Here is an 11,450-nt window from a genome sequence, read left to right as displayed (position 1 = left end):
GCGGGGTCCTTTGCAATCCGTTGCTTCACTCCTCTTCGGTCCAATTGTTGCATTCTTCTCCGCATGGACAATGTGTCCGCGGTTCCTTATGTCAACAAGTTGGGCGGCACGAGATCCAAAATATTAGCAGAGATCGCCAAAGATTTTTGGCACTTTTGTCTGCGGAAGCAGATCACTGTTATTGCCGAGTATCTTCCCGGCCGCAACAATCAGATTGCAGACTGGCATTTGCGTCATCTTCGGGATTACAGCGATTGGAGGCTTCATCCTCGCATCTTCCGTTATCTCCGCCGGTTTTGGGGGCAGTGTCACATAGACCTGTTTGCCTCTCGCCTCAACACGCAGCTTCCCCGGTTCTTCAGCTGGAGACCGGATCCGGAAGCCCTGGCCACGGACGCATTTCTCCAGACCTGGCCTCCCCTTCTGTGCTACGCCTTTCCCCCGTTCATGATGATTCCGAGAGTCCTGGCTCGCACAAAGCGTTATCAGTCAGAGCTGATTCTGATTGCTCCTCTGTGGAGGGCTCAAGCTTGGTTCCCAGTTCTCCTGGAAATGTGTTGTGCAGTGCCGATCCTTCTTCCCCAGAAGTGGAATCTTTTGCTGGACCCTCTCGGCAATCCACACCCTCTGATCCAGTCAGGCTCTCTCCGTCTTCTGGCTTGGCGACTTTCGGGGACCGTTGGTCGGTCCCGGGCCTTTCACGAGACGCTTGCAAGTTTATCAGTGGATCTTGGGCACCCAACACTCACAAACGCTACTCAGGTTCTTGGAGACGATGGTGTGATTGGTGTGTTCCACGGGAAGCTGATCCCGCTACAGCGGATGTCTCTCTAATTATTAACTTTTTAGCGTCTCTTGCTTCTTCAGGTTTAGCTTATCGGACGGTTAACAACTTCCGTTCTGCCATTTCGGCAGGCCATAGTCCTCTTGATGGTAAACCCGTGGGGGAACACCCTTTGATTACAAAATTGCTCAAGTGTATTCGTCTGGCGACTCCCCCTTGTCCAAAATACACGTCTTTATGGGATGTATCCATTGTCCTGAAGTTTTTGGACGCCTGGCCTTCCAACTCTTTGCTCTCCCGCAAACAATTGTCACACAAACTGACCATGTTGTTATGTTTAGTCTCTTGCAGACGGGTGTCTGATGTTCGTTCTTTAGACTTGGCAGGTCGCAGTTTTACCCCTGAGGGTGTCACTTTTCGTCTTTCTCGCCGTACCAAAACGAATTCTTCTTTGATTACCTATCCTTCTTTTCCTAACCATCCCAACCTTTGTGTGGTCCAATGCGTCAAGGATTATGAGGTATGTACTGCTCCTTTACGTTCAGATATGCAGGGTCAACTGTTGATTGCTTTGCAGAAGCCATTTCGCCCTGTTACCCCAGCTACTTTAGCTCGTTGGGTTCGCTGGCTTATGTCTGAGGCCGGCATTGATGTATCCATTTTTGGTGCTCATTCGGCACGGGGAGCTATGGCTTCTAAAGCATTCTCGATGGGTGTTACTTTGTTTGACATTATGAGGGCCGCAGATTGGTCTTCTGATTCCATGTTTAAATCTTTCTATTACAAACCTATTGATCATGTGGCTTCAGTAGTGGTGGATAAGCTTTGAACAAGCATAATCGGAGCCTCCTGTCCTGACATAGAATTCAAAATTTGCGAACATACGTGACAAGAATTTTCAATTCTATTAAGGACAAGGAGGCGAGGATTATCCCACCCAATGTTTCTTCTGATGTATATATTTTGCATTTATACTGATGTTTTTGCATATGCATTATATTTCTGATAATTCATTGTTCTCTGATATTTCCCCCCCCTATTGTATTTTACTATATATTGGATGTGTTTTACGGCAGTCTGTCTCTTTTCAGGTTCTGACCCGAAGTGACGATGTTACTGCTTCATCTGGATTTCTTCTGCATCCGATGTCCTTCTGTTTCCAGGATCTTGTGGCCTTCCAGCGCTGCGTTCTTCCATATGGACTTCTGCCATTGCTGATGGTTGTTCTTCCTGATGGTCATCGTGATTCTTGAACTTTTATCCTTTATTTGAACTGTTCTCCTCACCAAAGAAAGAGGATGTTGTACTTGCTATGGGACCTTTTACACTATGGTCTCTATGGTCGTTCACGCCATACCCCTGTGTTTATGGGTATTGTAGTTTTTCTCTTTGCTTATACTGTATTTTTATTGGCTGCTGAGCATTTCTAGTAAAGAAATGAGAAAGCATAATCCTCGCCTCCTTGTCCTTAATAGAATTGAAAATTCTTGTCACGTATGTTCGCAAATTTTGAATCATTACACTGTGTTTTGCATCATCCATGACGCAAAACGACACGCACCAATCAAAATTGGAGGCGGAGCCGCGACACGACTTCTGGAATCGTATCGATTCCAAGAAGCCCTTGCATGGCGAGGGCAGCGCATGCGCTGCTTTCGCCAGGCCGAGACCTAAAAAACAGCCAGGCCAGGTGGCAACCCTAGACAAAGCGCTCCTCTGTCTCTCTACCTCTTTCGCTGTTTTTGCCAAACTCTGGAACTGGAGAGGTGACGGGAAGATTGGCATGTTGCCGAATTACTGAATCTACTCTGTTATTCTGGCACCCACGTCCTAAAGTAACATACCCGTAGGCAAGTGCTTCAATGCCCCACATAGGGGTAGTAGGCAGTATATAATGCTGCAATACAGTACCACCATGGGTAGCAACAGGAGAATATTAAGCAAAAATATGGCGTTCTGACATGGGTTGGTCCCTTTAAGGAGGAGTCTGTATGGCTGCCCAGTGATGTGATGTTGATCGAGTTCATTGTATACCGAGGTAAGGGCACTGTACTTTGAGAATGACTCCATTCTGTGTAAATTGTTCGAGGTCGTCTATAACCAAATAAAAATAATATTTCAAAAAGGTCTTCCTGCATCTTGATGGTGTCAGTTGTCATTACAACTTTGAGATCTAATATGTCACTGTAGCAGCTATATAAATGCTAGCTAACATATATGCAAAGCCATACATTTTCCCAGGTATGTGCATGAATAGCTCATGCATTTCAGCACTTCAGTATATTTGCCCCGCTGTGCATTTAGGACTACAGGCATCAGAATGAAAAGAAAAGAACAAGAATGGTAAATGTATTCAGCCAGACCTGGGCAATTTGAGAGTTCTGCCTTATGTCTGCACGCTAGAAGACACAACATTTAAAGTTATGGGCTAGTCTATATTTTGGATGCGATAGTTTAAGGATCTCGTGGGAACTAAACCAATAACGTGCAGAAGACAATGAGAGGTCAGAACAAACGCGTCGGATCTGCGGTGCAACGTGCAGGACAGCGTCAGGGGAATGTCGGGCAACAAACGGGCAACATACATAACCATGTATGTGGCAAATGTTAGACTTCTAAGCGATGCTCCCAATACACAAAAATGCGAACCTGATCACGTCGAAGCAAGAATAACGGTGAAAAAACGAACAAAACAGTTCTAGTTGTTTTGGTTATGGTTGGCTCAGCCAGAACACGTCTATTTACTAGCTGCCCCTATTTTACAAACACTTCACGCTGGTACTAGTCCTTTCTCTGTGTCTATTAAATGTATGCAGCCAAAGAACGTCCAGCACGGGTGATGACCTCATACGCCTGATTTGCATAATCCATGATGCTCTTCGATTTTGATATATTGTAACAGCAAACATTTCCTACAGCACGTTTTTTTGTGCCTGAAACAAAAGCACTTTTTTTGTGAAAAGTGGACCACACGAAGTGTTTAAACTACAAATTCTCATTTTCTCAAAGCACTCTACCTTTGAAATTATCTGATATTCAGCCTTTATATACGAGCTTGCTCCTCCATTAATTTGTGCTCGCTTCGGCAGCACATATACTAAAATTGGAACGATACAGAGAAGATTAGCATGGCCCCTGCGCAAGGATGACACGCAAATTCGTGAAGCGTTCCATATTTTGTCTTTTATCTACAATCGAAACCCAGTACACATTCTTATTTGTTTTTTACTTTAATTTATTTACATTTTTCCAATTTGAATTTAATGATATTGATATCGACGTGTTACTGTAAGACTAACATAATTTCGACATTCTGCCGGGCTGATTTCACTGCAGTGGGGGCTGATTTCGTTCATGGAGACCTGCGTGTACTTCGAAATAATTAAAGCAAAACGAATTTCGTTCAGTACACGCAGGGCCCCATCAATGAAATCAGCCCCCAGCTCAGCAGCATTCCAAAACGCCCGGTAGTCAGTCCGGCCCTGAGTGTCATTATCCTAGTCGGCTTTTTTCATTAACACATAAGAGAGCGTTTTCAAATACGTGAATTCAAGATGTGTGCTCTACAAAGACGTCTTGCATTTGATATAATACACTACAATGCTACCACATCTGTACTGAGAGTTAACAAATATAGAAACAATATTGCAGAGCGGCACTGGGACACTTCCGCCCGCCGTCGCGCCAGGAGGCGCAGAAAAACGAGAGGCTCCCTCGGTGGAGCGGGGGCACCTTGCACACGCATTCATTTTGACAGGCAGAGAGCCAGAACGTACCTGGGGTTCCGCTTGCTGCACCAGGACCATCAACGCTGCTTGTCTCCCTGCCGCCGTCCTGACATCCACGGCCGCAGCGTAGAGACTTCAGTTCCCAGGTTGCAGAGTGGCACTGGGACACTTCCGCCCGCCGTCGCGCCCGGAGGCGCAGAAAAACGAGAGGCTCCCTCGGTGGAGCGGGGGCACCTTGCACACGCATTCATTTTGACAGGCAGAGAGCCAGAACGTACCTGGGGTTCCGCTTGCTGCACCAGGACCACCAACGCTGCTTGTCTCCCTGCCGCCGCCCTGACATCCACGGCCGCAGCGTAGAGACTTCAGTTCCCAGGTTGCAGAGCGGCACTGGGACACTTCCACCCGCCGTCGCGCCCGGAGGCGCAGACAAACGAGAGGCTGCCTCCGCGTTGCGGGACGCGCGCGGGTGGCGCCGGGAGAAGCCCGGGACAAGGGCGGGGCCGTCTTAGGCCGTCAGGGGCCGGAGGAGGCCGGGTCGGGCCCCCCCTCTGAGATACATGCTAATAGAAGGTAACTAGTGTGAAAGTGTATAATTGGTGTGTGATATGGCGAAAGGGAAAAGCTCTAAGGTAAAAACACCAGTTGGTGCTGGTGCCACATTGGATTCATTCCTGATTAGGGCCACGAACTTACTAGCACATGAAATTGAATTAACTGAAAGGAGATTGTCGTTGGAACCTGGTTGTGCACCATTGAGATGCCAGGGTTTGCCTGCCCCTTTAACTCCTCAAATAACCAATCAAGCCTCCCCAGGCATCCCACGAGATTTATTTGGAATCGAAGGCTCTATAACACAACTGACCCCAAGTATTGGAGAAACTAACTCCAACCAAGCCCATCATCTTCTATCGAGGCCATAACATCTCCACCTAAGCCGAGAGAGACCAGAACTAGGAACACGTTGGCCGTTCATAATCCTATGGCCGCTAAAACGGCTTGTGCCACGAAAAAGAAAGTACCCTTAAAAAAATCTACTAAAAAGCTTCCTCAGTCTAAAGCAACCCTTGTAACATCTAATCTTGCTGTCCCTCACGTCATTAATAAGGCCTCAATATGGGACGATCTACTAAAGAAATTGGATTCCATTATAGACCCGATAATTGATAAATTGGCTAGTATTGAAGCAAGGATCACCAAGTTGGAGACCCAATTTGACAATTTCTCTGTACAGGCTCGGGGTAACCACACATCCGATGGTCCCTCATATTGTTCTCAGCCAACTTTAATAGGAAACTCTCCTACGTTAAGGGTACAGCCAGCCCAACCCCTGGCTACAACAGCTCCATCTCTAGAGCACACGGAAACTACGAGGAGCTTAGAGTATTCTAATGCTTCTAAACACAGAGCAGACGGCCCCTGTGCACCAGACCAGCTGAAAACATCTAAACTGATACCCACAACGAAGAATACAGCTCAAACGCAATCAACGTTCCACCTATCTCCTTCAGCAGCTCCCCTGGTGCTGGTCTTGGCACAAGTACCTCCGTTAGAAGCTAACCAAAGAGAGCCTACCATCCATTTAATGGACAAATGTGCACATTGGATTGCGTCGAATGTTAATGCTCCTGACTGGGTATGCCACTCGCTTGTAAATGAGATCATTATGGCGAGAAGAGTTCATTGGGTGGGTGTTCTGCTTGGGTCTTCGGATCAGATAGAACCCGCTCAGCAGAGCCTCTCTAACCCAGCCAGAACGTTACCCCCCTCCCTAGGGCCTATTCACAACAAGTAACCACGTGTATATACCACCTAAGGACAGGAAATTCCTACTATATATATATATATATATATATATATATCAAGACCTCTTATAATACAAGTGGCGGCCTCGCGATCCCAGACGGACCCAGGACTTCCTACCCAGACGGCAGCCTCAGCCTCGCGGTCCCAAACGGACCCAGGACTTCCTACCCAGACGGCAGCCTCAGCCTCGCGGTCCCAAACGGACCCAGGACTTCCTACCCAGACGGCAGCCTCAGCCTCGCGGTCCCAAACGGACCCAGGACTTCCTACCCAGACGGCAGCCTCAGCCTCGCGGTCCCAAACGGACCCAGGACTTCCTACCCAGACGGCAGCCTCAGCCTCGCGGTCCCAAACGGACCCAGGACTTCCTACCCAGACGGCAGCCTCAGCACAAGTTCATCCTATGATTACCATAACATACAACTATTTATCAGATCACACAAGAACTGCCAGTTTGAGCACAACCTGTTCTCTGGTTCGAGGGGCTCCTCTCTCCCTTATTCAGTTACCACTTACCTGATCAGGGTTAACATCTGTTCATGTCAAGTCACAGCTGACTAGAAGAATAGGCTACCCTCTTATACAAGAACACGCAGCACATGTTGATTCACTACAAACTGGGTACTTTATTACTCATTACATACGCAATCACATAACATTACTATGTAACACATAACCTGCAAAGAAAAGTGAAAGATTAGGTTGTACACTCTAATAAGAAAGGGGTCGACATCACCTTAGTCGTGTGTAGCCTGCACTCAATGGTCATCTAGGTTCCCTTCTCGTCTGTGCCTTGGCTCGCCTAGAAATCACACCTCCGCAGTCACGGATCTGTTCCCTTCTCCCTTCTCCGAGTCACTGGGACCTCTTCCTCATCGGCTACTCTCTCCTCTCTGGCTATTCTGCTAGAAGAGTATCTGTCTCTCGGTTTTTCTCCGCCTTCAAGTTTGTCATCTGTCTTCCCTGGAATAAGTAGTAGCTTTACTGCTAACGGCTAGATGCCGCCTACGGACTGAAGTAAGTGCCAGTATCTGCCTCAGACTTTCACTAATATAGAGGTGCATTTCCTCATGGAAAATTCCGGCCCGTAACCTGCCGCCCACCAAATTCTTGTACCTCCCCGTACCAAGGACACGTTCCCAGCCGGCCGGCCTGATGTAGTGTCTTCGGCATGAAGAAAAATACAATCCTTCGATAAGGGCCGGCCTGAACCGGTTCTCTCCAAGCGAATAACACCTCATAACTAAAACATAACTCTTGACCTAGAAGAATCCCAAGCTGCCGGAGCAGAAAGAAAGATGGAGTCTCTCCCGTTTGAGGCCTACCAGGCCTGAATTCAGCACGGCTCCATGAAATACCCTCACTACAGGACAGGTTATCCCTAATACTAACGAATCTATCCCCTAGGATATGTGTGCAAGCCCTGATCTATGGGGAAGAACACAGGATCATGTCGAAGTGCCTAGTAAATAGGCTCCATTCACTACTCTAACCCTTAGACTTGGATGGTAAGAGACTGAAGTCACACTAGTCACCCTTTAACACAAAAAGGCCGGGAAAATCGAGCAGTACATTTCACCCTTGACTTCAGTCTATTATACATTCATTAAACAGAACTAACATCGGTGGAAGAATAATATGAAACAAAACTAACTGATCTATGTCTAGTACCAAGTGTGCAGAATTGAAGTAGTGAAGGAATACACTGAATAAAGCAACAGATAGAAATCAAAACAGCGATAGTAATCAGAATACCTCCTAATATTTGACGTAACATATGCAAATCAGGTAACCAATTAAAGAGCCAGTCAAACCAGCCCTGGTCAATGTGTTTTCTAACTTCTTCCGTCAAGTCATGTAACTTGTCAATATGAGCGCGAATGGATTGTGTATGATCAGACAAGTTAAAACAACAAAGACCCTCAAAATCAGAACAATCGTGTCCATGTTTAAGCAAAAGATAATCAATGGCCGCTCGATTTTGCAAGATAGCTCTACGTTCACCCTGGGCGTCTAATAGCATGTCCGACAGGACTGTAGAAGTATGATTAATGGATTTCACCATCCAGCAGGCCATTTTCCCAATAGATTTGGCATTATAAACTGCCAGAGCAGGAACACCAATAATTGAAATAGCCAGGCTAAGGTATTCAGACTTGGAATATAAATGCAAAGACGAGTCACAATCCTCCTGTAACATCACTGCATCTCGAATCACACGAGAATTGGCATTCGGATGTGACGAGAACATCAGTAAACTGAGTCTCGTAATGGCACAAGGGCCTCCAGAAATATTTGCGGGGACATATGGCCAGGAAGTATTACTACATGAGAAAAGCCATCCGGCAGGTAGTAACATCGTGCGATAATGACTGGGGGTAACTACCAAACTCTTGCAAGTCATATTGTTCTGGACAGAAGCACATGTTTTCGGTGTCCTTTGAAAGCACAAAGTTCGCTCATGAAGGGTAAAGGAAGTAGCACCTTTCAATTTTAGACGCAGACATTCAGAAATTGCACTAGGATTACACGTAAGGAAAAAACACAAATCTCCTTGTGTGATATTATAGGTAACTATTTGGGACTGGATGGGGGGTATCTGGTCTGGTATTTCAGTACACAAGGGGCAATACATATGGGTAGCAAAATCGCCCAGAAGAACATTGGGGCGAGCCTTTGAAATATTGAAAATATGAGTCAAAGTTTCTAGCGAAGCAGGGACAGCAACCAGACAGGTTGCCAAGATGTCGTGCACAGATCTCATCGGTGTCAAACAGAAGTGAGGGGCATCAGTCACCCTTTTTGCCAGTAAGGTCCAAAAGTTCGATGACGAATCCCACGCAGCGAAGGAGCGCGACACTCGGGTGCGTAAATCATCCCGGGTTGACGGGATCCCTCCTCTCTCGTCGAACGAACCCAAAAATAGTCCGACGCCGACACATCCTGCAGCAACAGTCCAAAGAATGATCTGAAAGAGAATCAAATACAGGCATTATTCATTCTCGTAAGTAACATTTGTCAGCCGGGACCGCTTCCCAGCTATCTTTCCCTGGTCTCATAACTAAAATGGTATTGTCGTGACCGGTGGTAATGACCTCTGCTTGTTCAGGGGGATTCTTAGGCGACTGCACCCAAACCCTGGCCCCAGGATTATCTGTGGAGCCAAAACCTTTCTGGCCTCGTACAGTTAGCAACGTTGGGCCATCTCACCACTGAAGACAGGCATTATTAGCAATTGAGCCACTCGGTCAGTTTTATGTATCAGTAAGTCAACCTCACTGCTATTCAGCAGGAGCACCTTAATCTCTCCCTGATAATCACTGTCAATGATTCCTCCAAGCACCTGAATGCCTTTTACAGCCAGCCCCGATCTAGGGGCGATTAATCCGAAATTCCCGGCTGGTATATGAACACCAACACCGGTTGCAATGATGACCCGATCTTTACTTTTTATAACGGTGTCATCCATGGCATGCAAGTCTAAACCTGCCGACCCTGGGGTCGCTCTACATGGAGCCAAAGCTCCGGGAGTAATTTCCCAGTACATCACAGTCTCTCTGATTTCATTAGGTTGAGCATTAACGTTCGGAGGAAACAAACGCATAAGTGGAGATTCAGCATTGAGAAAAGGACGGTTATTCAAAATCAATAGCGCTTGGGGCAAAAAGTCTCGCCAATTCTTATACTTGTCATCTGTTAATTTGCGCAGTTGGTCCTTCAGCAAGCCATTCAACCTCTCCACAAGACCCGAGGCCTGTGGATAATACGGTATATGGAACACCCATTCAATATTGTTTTCCACACAGAATTCCTGTACCAATCTTCCACGAAAATGGGATGCATTATCAGATTGAATTTGGAATGGCACACCATAATACATCATAATCAATTCCAAGGTTTTAATGGTATTCAATTAGGTAGCTTGCTTACAGGGAAGGGCCACCAACAGGCCACTGTACGTGTCAACAATAGTGCAAACATATTGACAATTCCTACTCATAGGAAGTGGACCGATGTAATCAATCTGCCAAATTTGAGCGGGCAGTTTCCCGCGATGTAAATGACCTTTAACAACTTGGGGCACTTTGCGCTGTCTGATATGCTGACAAACGGGACAATGTAAAATAACATTTTTGATTAAATCTAGGGGAATATAAATTCCTCGATCAGCAGCCCACCTGCTAGTGGCTTTCTCTCCAAAATGTCCTGCCTTCTGGTGGGCCCATTTCGCCAATCCCGCAATATCAGAATCTTGCCTGTCCACCACTGCCTCAGCAATTTTAGATTTCTCATCTGCAATGTTATGAAAAAATTTGTCAAGAGAATCTATCGGGGTGTGAGCATCCACATGGAAGATTGTACTCTGTGGGAGCATCTCCCAAATCTCCTGCCATAATTCTTTTCCCCACAATTCTTTTAAATGCAATTTCCAATTATGGGAATGCCAAGTCGGTAACCAAACTGCCAGTCCATTGGCAGTAGACCAAGAATCGGTGAAAATATGACATGTGGGGGAGGAGCCAAGCGCGCATCCAAGATGGTCGCGTGAGCACAGGGCTCCCCGGACCCTCGCTGCTCCTCGGAATTTATCCTGAAATTATCCTGACTTGGCTGACGGAATCTGGAAGGCGAACTCTGGCTGAACGTTGACCTTCTTTCAGAAATCGAATCGGACCTGGGAATCCTGATCTACGGTGGTTGGAACTTTCGAGGCCCAATCGATGGCTGTGCCCGGTGCAAGGGTGACTTGTGGAGCCGGGGTGTAATTGAACAACAGCGGCCGCGGATCTGTGCCAGTGGCCGCTCCATTACTTTCGGTTTCACTTTTGGATCCCTGAGGGGCTGGAGATCGTAACTGATTGGAGCGGCTGGGTGATTGTCTCCGCTGGATGCCCTTGTCTCCGCTTGCCACCAGTGTGTCCGTTGGCTTTGGTTTCCTCGCCCGGCCGCATCACGGTATCTGGTGTGGCTTCTGACTGAGTGGCCGGCACCCCCTTGACGCTGGGCCGGTGGTCCCCGTTGGTGAGCGTGGTTCTCATGGGTGGCAGGGGGGGCCCCGAGGGGCGTAAGACTAAGACATCCCTCCGCGGGGGTCCGGTCCAGACGAACAACATGGACCGCTATACTCAAGG

General features: G+C 47.2%; 1 non-coding gene across 1 annotated transcript; it reads left to right on the top strand.

Moving 5' to 3' along the window:
• Window positions 1-3,857: 3,857 nt before the first annotated feature.
• LOC146830554 (U6 spliceosomal RNA) lies at window positions 3,858-3,964 on the top strand. Its single transcript, XR_014961630.1, has one exon. It is a non-coding gene; the product is annotated as a U6 spliceosomal RNA (small nuclear RNA).
• The last annotated feature ends 7,486 nt before the right edge of the window (window positions 3,965-11,450 follow it).

This window comes from Triturus cristatus, chromosome 5_1, assembly GCF_964204655.1.
Source record: "Triturus cristatus chromosome 5_1, aTriCri1.1, whole genome shotgun sequence".
In the NCBI taxonomy this organism is placed as follows: domain Eukaryota; kingdom Metazoa; phylum Chordata; class Amphibia; order Caudata; family Salamandridae; genus Triturus; species Triturus cristatus.
The sequence above is the reverse complement of the archived record's forward strand: the minus strand, read 5'-3'. Positions and strand labels throughout refer to the sequence as shown.